Here is a 21,191-nt window from a genome sequence, read left to right on the forward strand (position 1 = left end):
CATTGAGCTCGACTTGGTAGATGAAGCACAGGATAAGGTCGCCGTCTGGCTCATGGCGTACAGGCAGCGCATGAAGCAGAACTACAATAGAAGGGTAATCTCGAGATCGTTATAGGTCGACGACTTGGTATGGAAAAGGGTGAAGTTGGTCAACGATGTCACCAAGCCAGAATCCTCTTAGGGAGAACCCTACAGAGTAATTCAGAAGCTCCGGTCGGGAGCCTACTACTTGCAGGACGAAGACAGGAGAAGGCTCGAGCGGGCTTGGAGTGCAAATCATCTCCAGCCCTATAAGGTCGGGTGAGAGGTTTGTGGTTAAATCTAGATATACTTGTATGAATGGAAGTCCTGTGTGTGCAGGAAAATAATGAATAAAGATCCCAAGTGTTCCAGACTATTGTGTCGTTCGACCAAGTTAAAAGTCGAGCGGCGACTATAAACCCATATCTACACAATCAACAGTCGAGCGACGACTATAAACTCATGTCTACGCAATCAACAGTCGAGTGGTGACTAGAAATCTTAGTCTACATCAATAATCGAGCGATGATTATAAATCCTAGTGTACGCAATCAAAAGTTGAGCGGCGACTATAAATCCTGGTCTACGCAATCAACAGTTGAGCGACGATTATAAATCCTAGTCTACGTCAACAATCGAGCGACGACTATAAATCCTAGTCTACGTTAACAGTCGAGCGGTGACTATAAACCCTGGTCTACGCAATCAACAATCGAGCGACGACTATAAACCCTTGTTGATGAAGCAACAATCGACCGGCGGCTATAAACCCTCCTGTCGACGACAACAGCCGAGTGACAGCTATAAACCTGAGATCACAACTAGTGATAAGTCATGTGACAACTATAAACACTGGTCCTACTACCGATTGGCAGAAAAGATTCTCGCTAACAAAAACAAAGAGGTTGTTCGGCAAACACCGAAACAAGCGGTTAGACGGCTCGCCAACTAGTTACATTGACGAGCGGAGGTGCAAGAATGCATACTTAGAAAATTTTCACAAAACGTTATAAGGTGGTCAAGACGCTAGATAGCTCCATTGGGCTGAACGGTGATACATGGAGGAATACTTACAAAATTTAACAAAAGGAGGGGGTGTCGAATGAATGTTCATTCGTTGACACTTAGAAAAATTTTTACAGCACATCTGTAGAGAGTACAAAAGGCGGCTTGCGAAACAGAGAGGAGGATTACTCAAGATAGTCGAGCACATCGTCTGGCAACGACTCGGTCAGTTTTTCTCTGTTTATGATCTTGTTGTTTATCGCGAGAGGGAGAAACCGCCATCCTTCAGCTATTGAAGGGTCCATCGATGCCAAAATTGAAGAGGCAAAGCGCTCGATTAGTGAGTTGGTCGTTGAAGGGGTCCGAACAGAGATAATCAGGCTTGAAAACTCCAAACCGGTCGTGCTCTGCATCTTGGTAAATTTTGAAGGCCGCTCAGGACGCCTCTAACTCGGCTTTCAACGTATCCTTGGCGTCGAGCTGAAGCTTAGTAGCCACTTGCTCTTCCGATCGGCTCTCCCACTCGGTGACCAGAGCGGCCTCAGCATCCTTCAGACTTTGCGCCAAGACCCTAGCCTCTTTATTTTTAATCTCTAAGTCCTCTATGGCGCGAAGCTTTCGGGTATTGGCGGAGTTGATTTTGGGCTAAAGTTGCTAGCCTGCTTGTTGAGCCTCTCAATTCGCGAGGCCTGCTCAACACTCTTGTTCTGCTAAGCTTGTAGTTGTTTGGAGCTCCTCTCCAGATCGGCCTTCAGTTGGGCCACCTCGCCAGTCAACTGCTCCAAACGCGCCTGGGAAGCCTTTGATGGGGTGCTTGGAGCGTGCAGCTGTTGGACTTCATGCTCGAAAAAGGCTAGTCTTTAGCACATGGCCAGACTCTCGACCCAAAACTGCAGAAAAAATTAGTAAATGCTGATTGGGAAATAAACAGGTGAGCATAAGGGTAATATACGTACCCTAGTAGCTTTCTAGGTATGTCTGTCCGCGAGCTCCCCCGGGGAGATGGTCGCCAAGCATCGACCCATACTTGTGCCAGCAACCCTTGGATCCGAATATGGTGTTCGAGGGAACGGGGCTCGACGTCGTCTGTGTGGCTCCACTCATTAGTGGGCAAGTGGATGATGACCGTTATATGCCTCTGGCTACTCGGACTAGAAGGCTCGAAAGTCACTTGGCCCGTGGACTTGGGCATCGGGGATGGCCGGATAGTAAATACCCGTGCGGTCGGGAAAGAGGAGTAGCGGCGCGCATATGGTCTCCGACAGTAACCTGGACAGAGAAGGTGTTCGGTCAGATGATACAGATGTAGGAATTGGGACGGCCGTCGGCTCGAGAAAGGTGGGTGACAAAGTCTCACCCCGTTCGAAGGAGGGGCGTGAATCGGTACGGGCGAGGGTCTGTAAGGCGGAAGTGGTTGATCGGGAAGAAGCTTCCCCGCGGTGCCTCTTGCGTCGTATTTGAGGTTCGCATGAGGTGGCCGACTCCGATGGCACCACGATCGGTAGCATCGAAGGCTGATCAGGAGGGAGGTCAGCTGTAGCAGCTGCGATATCAATGGCCGTTGTCTGACTTGCTCCAGCCTTACTGGCCGACACGTGGATCCCTCCAACTTCGCTGGTCGGGTCATTGGATTGCTCGACCTGCTGCAGGTTGCGACTCTGCAACTCGGCAATGCCTGCGACGTTAATCTCTGTGTCCACGAGCCTGCTCTTGCCGTTGACGTGCCCTCAACATGATTTGTTGAACTACAAAAAAGGAGGAAAAATCAGTTAGATTCAAAGATAATGATAAGACAGAGCATACCTAAGGTCATGGGCAATTGCGTGCGGATCGGCTCAGCTCGAACACGTAAAGGACACTCTCTAACAGTAGCCGGTGGATGCGATACTTCTGATCGACCAAACTGGAGGCTGCTTGGAGATAGTCTGATCGACTTTGGTATTTTCCGAGCGACGGAGACTGCATCACTTCCATCTGCTAGCTGGTCGGGAAGTCTAGCCGAGGGGGAAAGCGAACGAAAAATTAGTGCTCTCTCCAGTATTTATTGGAGGTCGGCATTTTGTCAAAAAAGACAGAGCCCACTTGACCTTGAAACAAAAAGGTCCCTGGCTCGGACAATTTGAGATAGTAAAAGTAGTGGAATACTTGGGGGACTAAGAGAATGCCGTGTAGACGAAATAGCACGACCACCCCGCACAACAACCTAAAAGAATTGGACACCAATTGGTGCAGGGATATATGAAAGTATTTACACACGACCGAGAAGAAAGGGTGAATGGGAAATCGAAGATCAACGCAGAATTGACCCTTAAAGAAGGGTAGGAAGCCGACGGGAGGTTCATGGGGCCAGTCGTAGGTAGAGGGGATGAGAATCTGATAGTCGGAGGGGAAACAATAGGTGAGTATCATCTGGTCAATCTCATCCCCATTAAACTTAGTTCCGGTGGAAGTGTACCAAAGCCCAGGAATGAACGGAGGAGGGTGAGGGGAGACAACTATAAGAAATCGGGAAAGAAGCGAAGCGTGGATTTAGCAAAGGAAAGAAAGGAGACGCTTTGAGAAAGTTCGTTGGCAAAGATAAGGAGGAGAAGCCTCACAGAACGTGCTCGAGATCGAAAACGCGAGGAAGTGTAAAGACGACGACGAATAAATAAGGGCTTATAAAGTCCAGCGAATGATCGCTCCAAGCCGTCCGATCATGGGTTACAAAAAACAAGGACAAGATCTGGCCATGGAATTTGAAAAGGCGTCTGTCACACCATCAGCGGATATCTGCCTGTCACATCAAGCGTGCGGCGGCAGAGAGTGGAAAGCAGAGAGTGTAAAACCTAGGCTTGTGAAGTTAGATCTGAGCGTCAGCTACACACTTAGGTCAGTAAGACGAAAGCAGAACGACCACTAAGAAGACTATAATCTGATCGGAAGCTCGAGAACAGAGAATGCCTGATCAAGAGGTCACCAAAGACACTACGAGTCTAGTTAGTCGGACTTACAACATCCTTCGACTAGACTTGAGGGGAAGGCTTGTGATGCGGTGATAAAAGAGGCCCACCAAGTGAGGGTCAAAGGCGGAGATAGCAGCCAATGTGGAGGTCAAAATCAGGGTGGTCAATGCTAGAGAACCAACGGACTCACCAAAGGTGGGCCGAGTAGCGGAGGTCTACTGCAGTTGCTAATCGGTGAATGGCTGTCCGAGCAGAATGCCCATACAACCAAGAGCACTTGCGCGGAGTGGAGCATTAAGGCGACTTACCCGGTCGGGCGGAAATAATCTACCGAACCATGTCATTACAGGGAAGCAGCAAAGGTCTACTGAGAGGGGATCCCCGACTGAGCGGCTCCCTGCTCGGCCAAGCAGTGGGACCCCTCCCATATCCATTGATAACCCTTTGGGAGATAATGCCGCTGACAACGATGCATGGTCAACAGGCGGCTTCTACTATCTTGTCAAGATTTACGTGCGTTGTTAAGGTATGGTGATAGAGCCACTTTTCTGACATGTCTTTTCATAGAACAATTTGGAGAATGTGCCCATGCCTTGAGGAGCGTGCACGTTGCCCGTTGGGGTGCTATATAACCATGCACCACTATTCACGCCTATGCTTACTGTTGCTCCGCTTCCTTCCATTTTTCCGGTGATTGAATTGAGCGTCGGAGGGTCAATGCCGGGGACCCCTTCTCTGGTTTGACACTGACGTTTCTTTTATTGCAGAGCGGAGAGAGGTCTAGAAGCAGTCAACCCAGAAGCCACATCTTCAACCAATTTTCTTCATGATTTTCGGACAGGATCACATATAAAGCTGAATAAGGATGAATTGCTCAATATGGTACTGAATCACACTATGAGTTCTTATAGTTGGATCATGTCTTCATATAAATAATACATATGACAAGATGCATGAGTAACAATTGTGGAAGCACCACAGCAGTGAACTAAAAGTGTAAATTGAATGCCAAGTAGTTGTGAGTGTAGGACCACATAGAGTGTTATTGAAGGGGTTGTCTAGTGAACTAAAAGCTAGTAATAGCAGTGATACTTAGTCAAATTTATAGCTAATTCACTCTAAACCAAATAAGTAAATAAAGAAAAAAAATAGTTGCTTGTACAATGACTGTGAAGATGGATGTACTGAGTTACTAGAAAGGATAAAATAGAAAATATGAATATTTTTGAGCAATTAAGTTTAGATCCAATAGATAGTTATAATGAGAACAAATAGGTCATATGATATGGACATAGTTGAAGATGGCTAGTTTCAACAGTTAGAGCTTAGAAGAATTAAATCTATTAGAGTGGAAAGCGTAAAGGGCAAAATAGCACAAAGGAAACAATATAATGAACGATTTAATTAATTTGAATATTTCTAATAATATAATCTTGCATGTAGTTTATTGGAGGAATAAAATTCAAGTAATTTATAATAAGGCTTGATGATAATAAGGTTTTGGCTGATGTTAATTGCTTAGTGCGATGCCCTTTATGGCTTCTTAAGCAGTAAGATCAAATCTTGCTTTGGTTATTGCAACAATCTTGATCATCTCTCAACTTAATTGAGATGCTATGTATGATAGATCTGATTGGAGCTGTTAACTGTGAAAATTTACCTCACTGAAGTGACCTCTGCTGTACTGGTTCAGGAAATTGAATTGTTCAACCGAAAAAAAACCTTACCTAATTGATAAATTTACATTATTTTTTTGCTAGCAATATACTAGAACAATGTGCTCTTTTGTAACTTTGTTTTTTGTATCTGCAGAATTTGACCCAACGATCATCATCTTTTTTGAACAAACCTGGAATGTCTATATTGCTCCTTGAGATATTAAACTACAGACTACTTCCTCTATACAGGTGCTACAATGAGATATCCTTTACCATGGTCGCTCTAAAAATCTAAAAAAGTTGTTTATTCCTTATAGAATTTAACTTAGATATTTCATGGTTCATATTTAGTTTTGTTGATGATGGAAATCTTGTAGATCTGCAATTACAACTTTGACTAGATAAGCATTGAACGAGTTAAAGTAGTTTATGAAGACCATGTCTAACTGTTTTGTGCCTTGATCTTGTCTAAATTTTCTATTTCATCCTGTATTGTATTTTTTTTTTCCAACTATTAAATAGTTGGATTGGCCAAACATATGAATAGATAGCTTGTTCTTCTCGAAAATGGTCATATGCTAGTCAATTTAGGTTAGCATGAAGTTATGAATCTTTAAAAAGGCTATTGCTAATATTATGAAGCATGGGTTGGACAAATGTAAATGGTATCTACTATCTACTATCTACTATCTACTATCTACTATCTACTGGTCAATGAAAGCGGAACAGAATAAAGACTCTGTAACTACAGATATCTTATTTTCTACTTTCCCTTTTTATTTTATTCTCGAATATCAAGCAATACCTGTTAACGTAACGCTGGGCATTTGAATTACCAATTTGATCAATTGTCGAAACTAATTGTGCATGTTATTCAACTCCATGGCCTTGATTCCATCAGATCATATTGTCTAGTATTAAACCATAAATATGCCACGCGAGCTTTGTCTTCTTTTTTTCTTCTTCACAGTGAGATTAAGTAATTAGTGTAATGAGGTTAATAACGCTGTTAACTGGGTTTGGAAGGATAGGGTTAATGGGATTAGTTGGTAGTTATTTTCAGAGAAAAACTCCCTGAACCGCTAATGAATTTTATTTAGTGTTAGGTTTTCTGATGTAGATATAAGGTTGGTGCAGCTTGAGACTGTTTGGGTGACTCAGCAAGTGATCTCACAGATTTTGTGCCTCAATCTGTGATTTTACAAGATCAAATCATCTCTAAATAGCAGACTTTATTATAATGTTGCTTGAGCAATTGAATGACTGATAAGTAGGTGAGAGGCCAATAACCCAATCTTTTATGATCTAGTGTAGAATAAACTAGAACTTCTAGAAATAGTAAACTTAAAACAATAATATCTTTTTAAAAATTTAAAACTTAACCACGTACCACTTTTTTGTATTTGACGGTTTTTTGTTATATATATATATATATCCATCTTCTGTTATAAGGTGAATTATTATATTGATGCGAGTGATTATGAATTAATAATACTATGATTATCATTATATGCAAACTGTCATCACCTTGAACCAACATTCAATATACGCCAATTGCACAACACTTGTGTCTAATATCCTAACAACACCTTTATGTAAATTGATTGATCACATGCCATACATAGCTATCTTGTAAGTGTTATGTTGTAGTATACAACATTAGAACAAACATGAACAGGAAAAAATAAAGAGAATTTTAAGCTCAATAATTCTAAACGCTAATGCAAGTAGATAGTCTTAGCAGAATCACAAAATCTGAGTTTATCTAGATTCATCAGATCATACTGATAGGATTGATATGATTGTGATTGGATGGCTAAAGGGGTGCTGAATAGCACTTCGATCTGAAAATAGAAATTCTTTCTCTCTCTTGTAAGTGCAGTGGATAAATAGGCTACACACAATGAGAGAAAAGTACAAATACTATAGATGATCTATATGGTTTGGAACCCCTGATTTTTACTCCATGGCCTATGAACTCTTAAGGTGAGTCACCCCTCGAAAAGGCCACTAATTTTCTCTAATACTAGAGGTGGAGTCCTAAATATGAAAGTCTATATAAAATAAAACTAAGCTTTGTGGAGTTGTGGAATGACCTAAGAAATATGACTTTGTTATTATCCTTCGAGCTTTCTTTGCCATTCCTTTTATAACCCTCCAAATGTACATGGATAAGTTTTCATAATTATTTTGCATTAATGCCAATTGACTCATTTAGGCCACTAGTCGATTGAAACTTAAATCATGGGATCCTTATCCATCAATTGCCGTCTTTAGTTTCATTGACACTCAAATCTTGTCAGTCAATTAAATTGGATAAGATCCTCTTCCAATCAACTCATTTTCAAATTCAATAGGGAATCCAATTCACTGTCCAATCAACTCAATCCCTTTAGTCAACTCGACTAAAATCTATTTCAGTTGACTCGGCTTCAAAGATAGACAATCTATTTGTGAGCAATTCAGCTTGAGTTAACTCTCGAGTGGATTTAGCACATCAGAAGACCAGAGTCAACTTCCAGTTCATTGAACCATCGGCTAAGCTCTGAACTCACTGGTTCTTGGTGTAATCTTACATCTAAGTAAAAAACTATCTGAACCCTAAATATAAGGCATTTGACTCGCACAACTCAATTAAGAGCTTACCTTCGTAGGTTGATTTTGCTTTCAAAGTCAGCTCTCGTTACCCATCAGGTCTTAAGCCCTCTGATGCACTAAGTCCTCCGCTCGTTCAACAATCCTTCACTCCTCTACATAGTTTGTCTTCTTTCGGCTGTCGTCAACACTTCCTCTGACAAAACAGCTTTGAAATTCCATAAAAAAGTGTCCCTTTCTTCTCCGGAGCTTTCTCATTAAATAGAATTGCTTTACAATTTATCTTTAGTAACAAAGTAAATATAGCTACCATATTAATTACTGATAATCTAATTTAAGTATGTACTAATTACAAATAATCTACTCTAGGTAATAATATATACACAGCTAATTAGCACAATTATGGCAAAGTAAATTCCATATTTGATAGGCCATAATATCTGCCATTGATATCCCCCCTCAAATTGATGCTGGATGATCAACAAACATCAATTTGTCAATAAGAAAGTGATGACGATGTCGGGAGAGAGCTTTAGTAAACACATCAGCAATTTGGAATTCAGTGGTTATATGTGGAAGAGTGATGACACAAGCATCATATGCCTCACGAATAGAATGACAATCTACTTCGATGTGTTTGGTGCGTTCGTGAAATACTGGATTAGCAGCAATTTGAATAGCACTAGTATTATCTGCATGAAGTGGAGTAGGTTCAAGTTGGGAAAACCCAAGTTCACCCAACAGTCCCTGAAGCCAAACTATTTCAGAACAAACAGAGGACATAGCGCGATACTCTGATTCTGTGGAAGACTTAGACACCCGATCTTGCTTCTTACTTTTCCACGCAATAAGAGAGGTACCCAAAAACATGCACCAACCTGTAACTGAGCGTCGAGTATCAGAACAACCAGCCCAATCAGCATCACTATATGCAACCAAACGAATAGGAGAGCCCGCAGAGAAGAAAAGTCCCCGGGAAGAAGTACCATGCAAATAGCGAACAATGCATCGAACTGCAGCCAAATGAAGATGTGTAGGTGCTTGTAGAAATTGACTAACTTGTTGAACAGAAAAGGCAATATCAGGCCGGGTAATAGTCAGATAGTTCAAGCTCCCCACTAGTTGTCTATATAAAGATGGATCTGGGAGAAAATCACCCTCATCACGGCGATATTTAACGTTCACCTCTAAAGGATGATCAACAGAACGACCATCCTGTAGACCAGCCAAAGCCACTATCCCCTGAAGATATTTATGTTGGTGTAAGAAAATTCCAGCTGGAGTAGAGTGTACTTCAAGCCCCAAAAAATAGTGTAAAGATCCCAAGTCTTTCATATGGAAAGACCCCTGAAGATGCTCTTGAAGCTGAGAAATTAAGACAGAGTCGGACCTTGTAATAACAATATCATCAACATATACCAGGAGCGAGACGATTCCTTTTGCAGTTTTGCACAGGAATAAAGAAGAATCATACTGACTTTGGACAAAAGAGAAGTTAATAAGCGTAGAGCGGAACTTGTCAAACCAAGCACGTGGAGCCTGCTTTAAACCATAGAGTGAACGTTTTAGTTTGCAAACATCAAAAGAGGGTGTAGAAAATAATCCTGATGGTGGAGTCATATAAATTTCTTCCTTAAGATCTCCATGCAAAAAGGCATTTTTCACATCCATTTGTCGTAATGACCATCCCTTGGAAGCAGCAATAGCAAGGATAAGTCGCACTGTCGTCATCTTAGCTACAGGAGCAAATGTCTCCTCATAATCCACTCCATACTCCTGGCGATTACCAAGTGCCACCAGCCTTGCTTTATATCTATCAATTGAACCATCAGATCGTAGCTTAATAGAATATACCCATTTACAACCAATGGGCTTAACACCACTTGGGCAAGGAACAATATCCCAAGTGTGATTCTCCTGAAGGGCCTGAAGTTCATCCTGCATAGCTTTAACCCGACATGTCTGCTTAGTCGCATACGAATAAGAGGTAGGAACTGTAGTATCAGCTAAAGTGGCAGAAAAACCATATTTATCAGGAGGATGACGAGTGCGAGAGGATTTTCGAAGAACCATTGGATTAGGATCGGGAAGAGTTTGTAATGGTGAGGTTTTTCGTCGTTGATATATAACGCCAGGTATAAAACGATCAGTTGATGGAGAGGTATTCTCAAAATGAGGAAGAAGAATACTTCCAGAAGGAGAAACATGTTGCGGAAAATAATACTCATGCTCAAAGAAAATCACATTTCGGGAAATACGCAAACGATTAGCAATCGCATCATAACATAGAAAACCTTTTTGAACATTGTTGTAACCCATAAAAGCACACCGTACAGATTGAGCTGTAAGCTTGTGACGCTCATGAGACGGCAAGTGGACAAAACAAACACACCCAAATGTGTGCAACATGTGATAATCAGGATGCATACCGAAAAGACGATAGTAAGGAGAATCAAAATTCAGTTGTTGAGAGGGCAACCGATTAATCAAATACACAGCAGTAGACAAGACTTCCACCTAAAATGTAGGCGGAACTGAGGACTCTAGGAGGAGTGTGCGTACCATATCCAATAAGTGACGATGTTTTCGTTCAGCCACCCCATTTTGCTGGGGAGTATAAAGACATGACCGTTGTGATAAAATACCTTTGTTTTGCAAAAGGGCTTGAAATTCATGTGATAGATATTCACCACCATTATCAGACCGTAAAATCTTAATGCACGTAGAGAATTGTGTCTCAATAAAAGCCAGAAATTTTTGAAAAACAGTGAACACATCAGCTTTACTACGTAGAAAATATATCCACGTGAATCGACTATAGTCATCAATAAACGTCACAAAATATCTATATTGTGCATGGGAAGTAACTGGAGTAATGCCCCAAACATCACTATGTATTATCTCAAAGCATGTTTTAGCACGACCACCATGAGTAGGAAAAGGTAGAACTTTACTTTTCCCAAGTTTACAAGTAGTGCAGGCAAGAGGTAATAGATGTTTAAAAGACTGAATGTTGTCACCAAGAAAGCCATTCTTCATTAAATTAGATAAAATCACATTATTCGGATGGCCCAATCGTTTATGCCAAATATCAGCCTTATTTGCAGTAACAATAGAAGAGAAGGACAAATTTCTAGGAACAGAAAACTGTAACGGAAATAATCTTCCCACTTTAGGCCCCTTCGCGATCACTTGACCCGACACCTGATCCTGTACAATACAACCATCACGAGAGAAATGTACATCACAGTGATTATCAACCATCTGACCAACAGAAATTAGATTTGTAGACAACCCAGGAGAGATAAATACATGACTAAAAGAAGACCCTATATCACCAATGGCTGTAATTGGAAGATTACTGCCATTAGCAATCTGAATATTTTGTGAGCCATTATACTGTCGTACATTATGCAACTGATCAGGTGACCCAGTCATATGATTGGACGCCCTAGAATCAACAATCCATGAAGAAGAAATATTCATACCTTGGCCCTGAAGAGTAAGAGTAGAAAAGGCTGTGAGAATCATCTGTTGGACCATCTCTGGCGTAAGAACAGATTGATTGGTGCCAGTGACTGTAGATGTAGGACCAATAACATTCAGATTTGGAATAGTAGCTTGAAAAGCTTGGGTTCGTCGATTTTCCGGACGTGTAGGACACTCCTTGATAATGTGCCCATGTTGCTTACAATAGTTGCAGAATTTCTTACTGCAGTTGCGAGCAATATGCCCAAACTCCTTACAACTATAACATTGCAGTTGATCCTTACCACGGTTCCTCCCTTGAGCAGCATAAGCAACATTGATAACTGTAGATTTTTCTAGTGATGCACCTAGAACAGCTTGGGTAGCCAATCTTTGTTCTTCACGCAACAATTCTCCAAGACATATATCCAAAGAAGGAACTGGATTTCTATTTAGCAATCCAGCCCGAGCAACATCAAAGTCTGATCTCAATTTCATTAAAAATTGATCGCGTTTACTAACTTCATGAATTGCCTGAATACTAGCTAAGGCCTCCTTTGGTACTTTTGAATATATAATATTAGAATATTCACCCCAAAGATTAAGAAATCCAGAATAATATTGCTCAATAGAAAGATCACCTTGACTGAGGTTACCAATCTCAAGCTCTAGTTGGAATCGCTTTGCAGTATTATCTTGATGATATATTCGTTTCAGGTAATCCCACATCTCCTTAGTCGTATTAAAAGGACGTAAATTGTTCACCATATGAGCTTCGATGGATCCGAGAAGCCAAGAGATAATTCGGGCATCCTTTGTCTCCCATTGACCAAGGTCCTTAGCGTTTTCAGGAGCCATTAAAGACCCATCAATGTGACCCCAAAGCTCCTTCCCTTTCAGAAACATCCGGAACTGAAATTCCCATGTTGCATAATTCTTTCCGGTAAATTTGATTGCCAAGTCTCCGTAGGTATTCTTCCAGAAAAATTCTCATTAGCCATCCGAAAAACAAGTCAATCCAGAAAAACAGAAATCTTAATCCAAACTCTCAATCACAAGTCAATCAACCGAGAGAAAAAAAAAATTGTTGATTGGAAATCAAACCAAAAGAAACAAACCAGAGAGCTTTAAGGGCAGAAGAAATTTTAGCCTTCCTTTGGCTCTGATACCATGACAAAACAGCTTTGAAATTCCAGAAAAAAGTGTCCCTTTCTTCTCCGGAGCTTTCTCATTAAATAGAATTGCTTTACAATTTATCTTTAGTAACAAAGTAAATATAGCTACCATTTTAATTACTGATAATCTAATTTAAGTATGTACTAATTACAAATAATCTACTCTAGGTAATAATATATACACAGCTAATTAGCACAATTATGGCAAAGTAAATTCCATATTTGATAGGCCATAATATCTGCCATTGATATCCTCCTCTATGTTCCTCATCATGCAATCCTTTGGATGTCCCATTCCATTCTTCTCCAATTTGTAGCAGACCTCTGGTCATTGATCCAATTAAGTTCCTATACACTTCATACATACACAAGTCATATGAACAAACCCAACTCAAACTTTTTACCAAACACATCAAAACAATGTGGATGGACATGAACAATTAGGCCATGATTGCACTAACACATACATCATTCCATCAACATAAAAGCTCATAAAACATTGAATAAATTTCGCCATCCTTCTTAATTGAATAGTTTAACACCTAAATCATAGTCACAATGAGATAGAAAATTCATCACTCTATAAAAAGAACATGGGAAGAATTATTTATCAATTAATCATTGCTAAGAATACACAGCTAAAGCCAGACTTAAATCCAAGAGAACCATATTTATGCACTGTCCATTGACAGATCTAGCATTCAACAAACTTTGATAATAGGAACGTCAATAATATCATTAAAACCAAAGTTGTGGATCTTATGAATCTGGATTCGACCTTACAAAATTGAATGTCAATTACTACCAAATGCTGATCCCAACGCAAATCAGGGAAAATTTGCTATCCGGCATGGATCATAAGTTGGAATAACACATTAGAAACTTCATCAACATATAATGACCCACCAAACCAAATCAACGATGATCTCGAGATCAAAAGGGTCATACATCCTACCTTCATTCAGGGTTTTCTCATTTGAAGTTGAGCTGCTGAAACCTGCTCACTTAACCTTGACCTAAACGAATCTGATACCATTTACCACCCTTCAATTGCACAAAATCAACATATCCCAATTTATCAACATATTAATGGGCAACCTAATTGAAACAAATTTGTCACATGAAAAGGGTAAGAACTCACGTTTGCTAAATTTGATCCCAGATTGATGTCTTAAATGACTTGACCTTGACATTATCATTTCCTCTCAGTTGCTAGCATCTTATTCTGAGCCTAAACAAATTCAACGGAATCATATATTACATTTCAGGTTTAATTTAAGCTCAATTCAACTCTGTTGGACTCTAGTTAAGTTCTGTGTAAAACAGTATATTAAAAGAGTAATGGTTGATAAAAAAAAACTGCTAGTAAAATAAAGGCTTTAACAGCACATCAACTTAATTTCCATCTTTTTTTATAAACAAATAATAATATTTTTCTTAGATCTCAGCCCTCTCTATTTCTCTTCCCTTTGTCAGATTTTCTTTTAGGATTATTTGTAAAGATGATCTGTTCATTGGAAAGATTAGTCTATTCTCACTAATCTTTATTTTAAAATTTTGATCATGCTAATGTTTTATCTTTTCAGGTACTATGGCAAGAGTAAGGCATTGATGAATGATGTTACTAAGATAATCTCAACAATCAAGGGAAAGCGTGGAGAACATCGCCATTTTAGATTGGCTGAAAATTTGTGCATGAATTTGATTCTCTCAATACGAGATTTTTTCGTGGTCAAGAAAGAATTGAAGGTTTAACCTTTTCTTGAGGAATTAGTATTAATGTCATTTAGATAAAGATTAGTGCAAATTTCTTTCTTATTTTGGCTGATCTTACAGGGGCCAACTGATTTTACAGAGACAATTAATCGAATCACAATAATTAGTTTGGCTATAACCATTAAGACACGTGGAGTTGCTGACGTGGAGCACATGCTTTACCTTCAGCCTTTGTTGGAGCAGATTATGGCTACTAGTCAGCATACATGGTCCCAGAAAACTATGCGATATTTCCCTTCACTTATTCGGGATTTTTTGATTGGAAGGATAGATAAGAGGGGACAAGCTATCCAAGCATGGCAACAAGTGAGAATTCTTTCTTCTAGGATCTTACATTGGTGTATGGATACCTTTGGTAGTTATGATGCAAATTTATTTATTTGTTGGGTTTTTAGTGACTTAAAGAACCAATTTATATGTATCTTTCTGAATTTGTAGTCAGACATACACCAACTTCTTTGCTATCTAAATACAGGAGTAACTCTTTTGCAGACAGGATGAAACATATACTTGGTGAAAAATTAAAATTGGTTGTCACAAAAGTAAACTTTTGTTGTATAACTCCTAAAATTTAACTTTTTAGTCAAATTCTTGACATCATTATAGGCCATTAAATTCAGTATTTGACTGAACATTTGTGAATGGATATCTCTCTATAAATTGCATTGTGTATATAAAACAAAATTGTGCACAAATAGTACTAAGAGGAAAGTAAAAGGAGGTTTAGAGGCGTGCATAGGTAAGTGAAGCTCAACATTCTTATATCTAAATTATGATAATGGTCATTCGTTGCTCCTTCTTTAAGCCTACTCTCTTAATTTGCAATGGAGCATACTTCTATATTTAAAGTAGTGAACAAGTTTGAAAGGAGTTCTTAGGGCAAACAGTTGTCCGAATGAGTGGGAAGAGACTATAGTATTTTCTATTTTTTGCTGGCATCTGTTATGACCTATACAATCAAAATTTGAAGGTATCTTTGGCTTTTAGTTGATTGTTATGAACAATAGTTTGATATTGCAAGCTATATAAGTTGTAGTATCTATGAATTTTTTAATGTTCTGGTACCTATTCAGCTCTGCTTATCAATTAATTAAAATTTAGTTCTATTCACCCAGTCATGGTCTGGAACAAGTAATTGGTTTGTCACCTCGATAACTTTTGGATAAGTACCGTACTAGTATAATAAATGGTATAGATACATCTGTAGCAATATTACAAACAACAACAACAACAACCAAGTCTTTTCCCACTAGGTGGGGTCGGTTACATCTGTAGCAATATTGTATTTAAAAATTCGTATAATAGTCTTGGTCAGTGTTAGTTTGACACCTGCAATGCTGGACAGATCTATCTGTCGGTTCATCTAAGATGGTATCAGACAGATTTGAATCTCATGCCCAGCATTACGATAGCAGTAAAAGAAAAAGTCTTCTAAGCTTTATTACAAGTCATCCTTGACTGGCTGCTAATAACTTAATAAGCACTAAATACAACAACAACAACAACCAAGCCTTTTCCCACTAGGTGGGGTCGGCTGAATGAATCCTTTTACGCCATTGAGCTCTATCTCCTATTATACATCATCTATATTTAAATAAATTTTATCTTGTTTTATTGTTGCCCTCTTCCTCGTTTGATATGCATATTTATCATAGTTTCACATCGCGTAACTGGAGCATTTATTGGTCGTCTAAGTACATGTCTGTACCATCTTAAACGTGTCTCTCGGAGTTTTTCCTCAATAGATGCAACTCCGACTTTCTCTCTAATGCTCTCATTTCTTATTTTGTCCATCTTCGTATGTCCACACATCCATCTTAACATCCTCATCTCTGCAACTCTCATTTTCTGCTCATGTGCTCGAGTCATAGCCCAACATTCAGCTCCTTATAACATAGCAGGTCTAACTGCGGTTTTATAGAACTTACCTTTAAGTTTAAGAGGTACGTTATGGTCACATAAAACACTCGACGCTCCCCTCCATTTCACCCATCCTACTTGTATTCTGTGTAAGACATCTCTCTTAATCCCTCCATCATTTTGTAAAAATGATCCTAAATATTTAAATCTCTCGGTTCCGGACAACTCGTCCTCTCCTATCTTAACAATGATTTCATTACTTATAATATTGCTAAACTTAAATTCCATATATTCTGTCTTTAATCTACAAATCTTAAAACTTTTCCCTTCTAGTGTTTCCCTCCAAGATTCTAGCTTAGCATTTACTCCTTCACGTGTCTCATCTATCAAAATAATATCATCTGCAAACAACATGCATCACGATACTGTGTCTTGAATGTGTGCAGTGAGTTCGTCCATAATTAGTGTAAAAGATAGGGGCTTAGAACTGATCCTTGATGTAACCTTATCTTTATTGGAAATGCTTCAGTTATTCCGCCTGAAGTCTTTACTTTGGTTGTTACATCCTCATACATATCCTTAATTAGTTCAATATATATTACACTAATACCTCTCTTTTCTAAAATTCTCCATATAATTTGTCTTGGGACTCTATCATAAGCTTTTTCTAAGTCAATGAATACCATGTGTAGATTTTGTTTTTGCTCCTGATATTTTTCAATTAATTGTCTAAGAAGATGTACAGTTTCTATTGTCGACCTTCCAGGCATGAACCCAAATTGATTTTCTGTCAATGTGGTCTCCTTCCTTAATCTTTTTTCTATTACTTTTTCCCAAAGTTTCATAGTATGACTCATTAGTTTAACACCCCTATAGTTTGTACAATTTTGTACGTCTCCCTTATTCTTATATAAGGGAACTAGAGTACTTATCCTCCATTGATCAGACATTTTTTTCGTTTTCAATATCATGTTAAATATTTTTGTAAGTTATTCAATACCTTGTTTCCCTAAGCACTTCCATACCTCTATCGGAATATCATCTGGTCCAACGACTTTTCCATTGTGCATCTCATTTAAAGTTTGTTTTACTTCTGAAGTTTGAATTTTACGATAAAATTAAAATTTATATACTCATTTGACCTAATTAAATTACCTAAGTTAAGTTGGTCACCTAAACCTTCATTAAAAAGTTGATGAAAATACCTCTTCCACCGCTCTTTTATTTCTCCATCATTTACTAATACCCTATTACATTCATCTTTAATACATTTTATTTGGCTAAGGTCTCTTGTTTTTCTTTCTCTCACTTTAGCTATTCTATAAATGTCTTTTTCCCCTTCTTTTGTATCTAATTTTTGATATAACCGTTCAAAAGTTTCATTTTTTGCTTCACTCACAACTTTCTTAGCTTCTTTCTTGGCTATTGTATATTTTTTAAAGTTTTCTTCGTTCTTACAAATATATAATTCCTTATAAGTTATTCGTTTTTCCTTCACTTTCTCTTATACTTTCTCATTCCACCACCAAGATTCTTTACTTAGTAGTGCGTGTCCCTTTGACTCACCGAGTACATTCTTAGTTACTATTTTCAACTTTGATACCATCTTATCCCATGTTGTATTAGAGTCATCATATATTTCACCTAATGCTTGTACTTTTACCTTCTCCTTAAATATATGTTGTTTCCCATCCTTTAACTTCCACCACTTAATTATAGGAATTGTATATATTTTCTATGTTGGGTAGTTAAGATTTCTCCAGGGATGACTTTGCAATATTTACAAATCTTTTTATTCTTCTTCCTAACCATAAGAAAGTCAATTTGCGATTTATTATTCCCACTTTTGAATGTGACTAAGTGTTCTTCTTTTTTCTTAAAAAATGTATTAACTAATATAAGGTCATATGCTATCGTAAAATCTAATATAGTTGTCCCTTTCTCATTCCTCGTTCCAAACCCATAACTCCCATGTACTCTCTCATATTCTTCATTTTTCACTCCAACATGCCCATTTAGATCACCTCCTATTAAAATCATTTTATTTGGTGGAATATTTTGTAATATTTCATCTAAGTCCTCTCAAAATCTTGATTTGGTAGCTTCATCTAATCCTACTTGTGGTGCATATACGCTAATTATGTTCATAGTTTCTTTCGTCACTATTATCTTAAGGGCTATAATTCTATCCCCTTTTCTAACTACTCCTACAACTTCATCCTTTAACAAACTATCTACAATAATACCCACTCCATTTCTTACTTTACTCTTTCCAGTGTACCATAACTTAAAACCCGAGTTCTCTATCATCTTTGCCTTCTCACCTGTCCATTTTGTCTCTTGTACACACAAAATACTAATATTTCTTCTAATCATCATATCTACTACCTCCATTGATTTACCAGAGTTCCTATGTTCCATGTTTCAAATCTTAGATTATTAGTTTTTCTATCATATTTGTTCTTATCTAACTTATGGTGTGAGAACTTTTGCCTATTTAACACTACACCCAAGTTCTCATGGAAATGTAGCGGTCCTTGCTGAGACGTTACAGTCGGACCTGTAACGCGAACTCTTGCATATTTATCACTACACCTGAGTTCTGGAGATGTAGCGGTCCTTGCCGAGACGTTACAGTCGGACCCTACAACGAGTTCCTTCCGGGTAACAACTTAGCATTGACACAATAATTTAATGGATTCATTCATTGAATATTTGCCATAGTTTGATGCTGGCTGGCAACCTAACGCAACCCTCCTCCTTTATCTGGGCTTGGGACCGGCCATGACCGGTCGTCATGGGCGGAGTTAATAAGCACTAAATAAGATTCAATAAAATAGTACAATTTACAAGCTACTCCAATTGTATCATAGAAGCTTTGTTATGGCTGAATATATCTGAGTGATTCAAATTTCCATTCAGGCTGCCTTTATGGTGGCATTTACCAGTATGAGCAATTGCTGGCATGCAGATTGGCGCTAATACAGTACTGTGTCGAGACACAACACCAGCATTACCATCCATTGTGGATTGTTGAATACATGAATTCATGGTCTTCAATTTATGACAAGGTTGGCACTGTGACTAGTGTGAACCTATACTATGTGTTGTCACTACCATTATAGTTTGGTCAAGCACCAAAACTGGCACCCCACACTGACCTTGATACTCGCTTGTTATCAGATAATTGTGGATGGTACAAGATATAGTTCAAGCACAAACATTGTTGTCATCATTTGTTTGTTAATGTAATTAAAGATCTGAGATCAAGATGAGCAAGGGCGGATTTACATTAGACATTTCAACTAAATATACATTATGCATCTTTGAAGTTTTGGAAGGTAATTTAAGTTTGTAATGCTGTCATGCTAGTAAGTAAAAAGCTTGTCAATTTTGTAAGCTTGTATATATAGATTGTTTATGAATACAATTATGATCTTCAAGTTCTGTCCAAAGTTGAAACCTCGTTGAAAAGGACCAGGAATATAAAAGAAATATAAGAAAACAAGTACACAAGATTAAATATGTATGAGAATAATCAAAATAGGTGCTTCAATTCTGCCATTCCAGGCTGTTGATGAAAAATGTGAAGGTTGCTTTAGGTTCAAAACTCGTCTAGAACCTTTACAGTCTCAAGAAAGTGAATTTTGACTGTATCCATTGTTTTTGAAATAAGAGTTGAGGTAGCATGACTAGGTTATCTTTGTTTTTTTTACCTCGCCAATCACAAATGATTGCATGTTTGTATCTTTCTACTTTTGACTCACATGTGATCATTCATGCTGCCTATGTTGCTGTCTAACTGGTTTTTCTTTAACATGGGAAAGTGATATACTGATGGTTACTTGATTCAGTAGTAAATGCTATATATTCTTCTTTGATATTTATTTTGGTAATTTATTTTGTCAGGCAGAGGCAACAGTTTTTAATCAATGTACTCAACTTCTTTCTCCCTTTGCTGATCCTACTTATGTTATGGCATACCTTAGTCATAGCTTTCCTCAACATCGTCAATATCTCTGTGCTGGTGCTTGGATGCTTATGAATGGACTGCCAGAAAGCATCAACAGTACCAATCTTGTAAGACCTTATTCATTCATCTTCTACTAAATAGTGACCTGCTCGACCCTTATTTTTGTATTTCAAACTAAGTTATTGTGATTCCAGGGCCGTGTTTTAAGAGAATTGCCACCTGAAGAAGTGACATCTAATATATATACAATGGTGGATGCCCTCCTTCATCAAATTCAGGTTGAGCTGCAACACGGTCTTCCTGCTCAGGTTTTTGTTTCCTCTTTTAGAAACATATATATACAATCATATCATCTTTTTTTTGATATGTGGAGTGCATAACTGTTTGTTTGGATATGTGTGATGCAGGATCTATTATCAAAAGCAGTTTCAAATTTTTCCTTTTTTATTTGGTCGCTTGAGCTACTTCCATTGGATATTATAGTTCTTACTCTTATTGATCGGGATGATGACCCTTATGCTCTGCGCATTGTGGTATGCTTTGTCGAACACTTTATTGATATTTTTCGTTGGAGTATGCTTCTATTACATATTAATGAAGAAAATTCATAATAAGCTAGTGAAGTATGAGAGTGTGACATCTTTAGTTTATCTCACATTGATGATATTCGACTCCTTGGAGTAACATGGTTCTTTACTTCTTTATGCTTTTAATT

At 38.4% G+C, this 21,191-nt stretch overlaps 1 pseudogene; it reads left to right on the forward strand.

The window, feature by feature from the left end:
* The window catches only part of LOC121995203, a 50,955-nt pseudogene that overhangs the window by 24,180 nt on the left and 5,584 nt on the right, over positions 1-21,191 (forward strand).

Source organism: Zingiber officinale, chromosome 6A (assembly GCF_018446385.1).
Source record: "Zingiber officinale cultivar Zhangliang chromosome 6A, Zo_v1.1, whole genome shotgun sequence".
Classification (NCBI taxonomy): domain Eukaryota; kingdom Viridiplantae; phylum Streptophyta; class Magnoliopsida; order Zingiberales; family Zingiberaceae; genus Zingiber; species Zingiber officinale.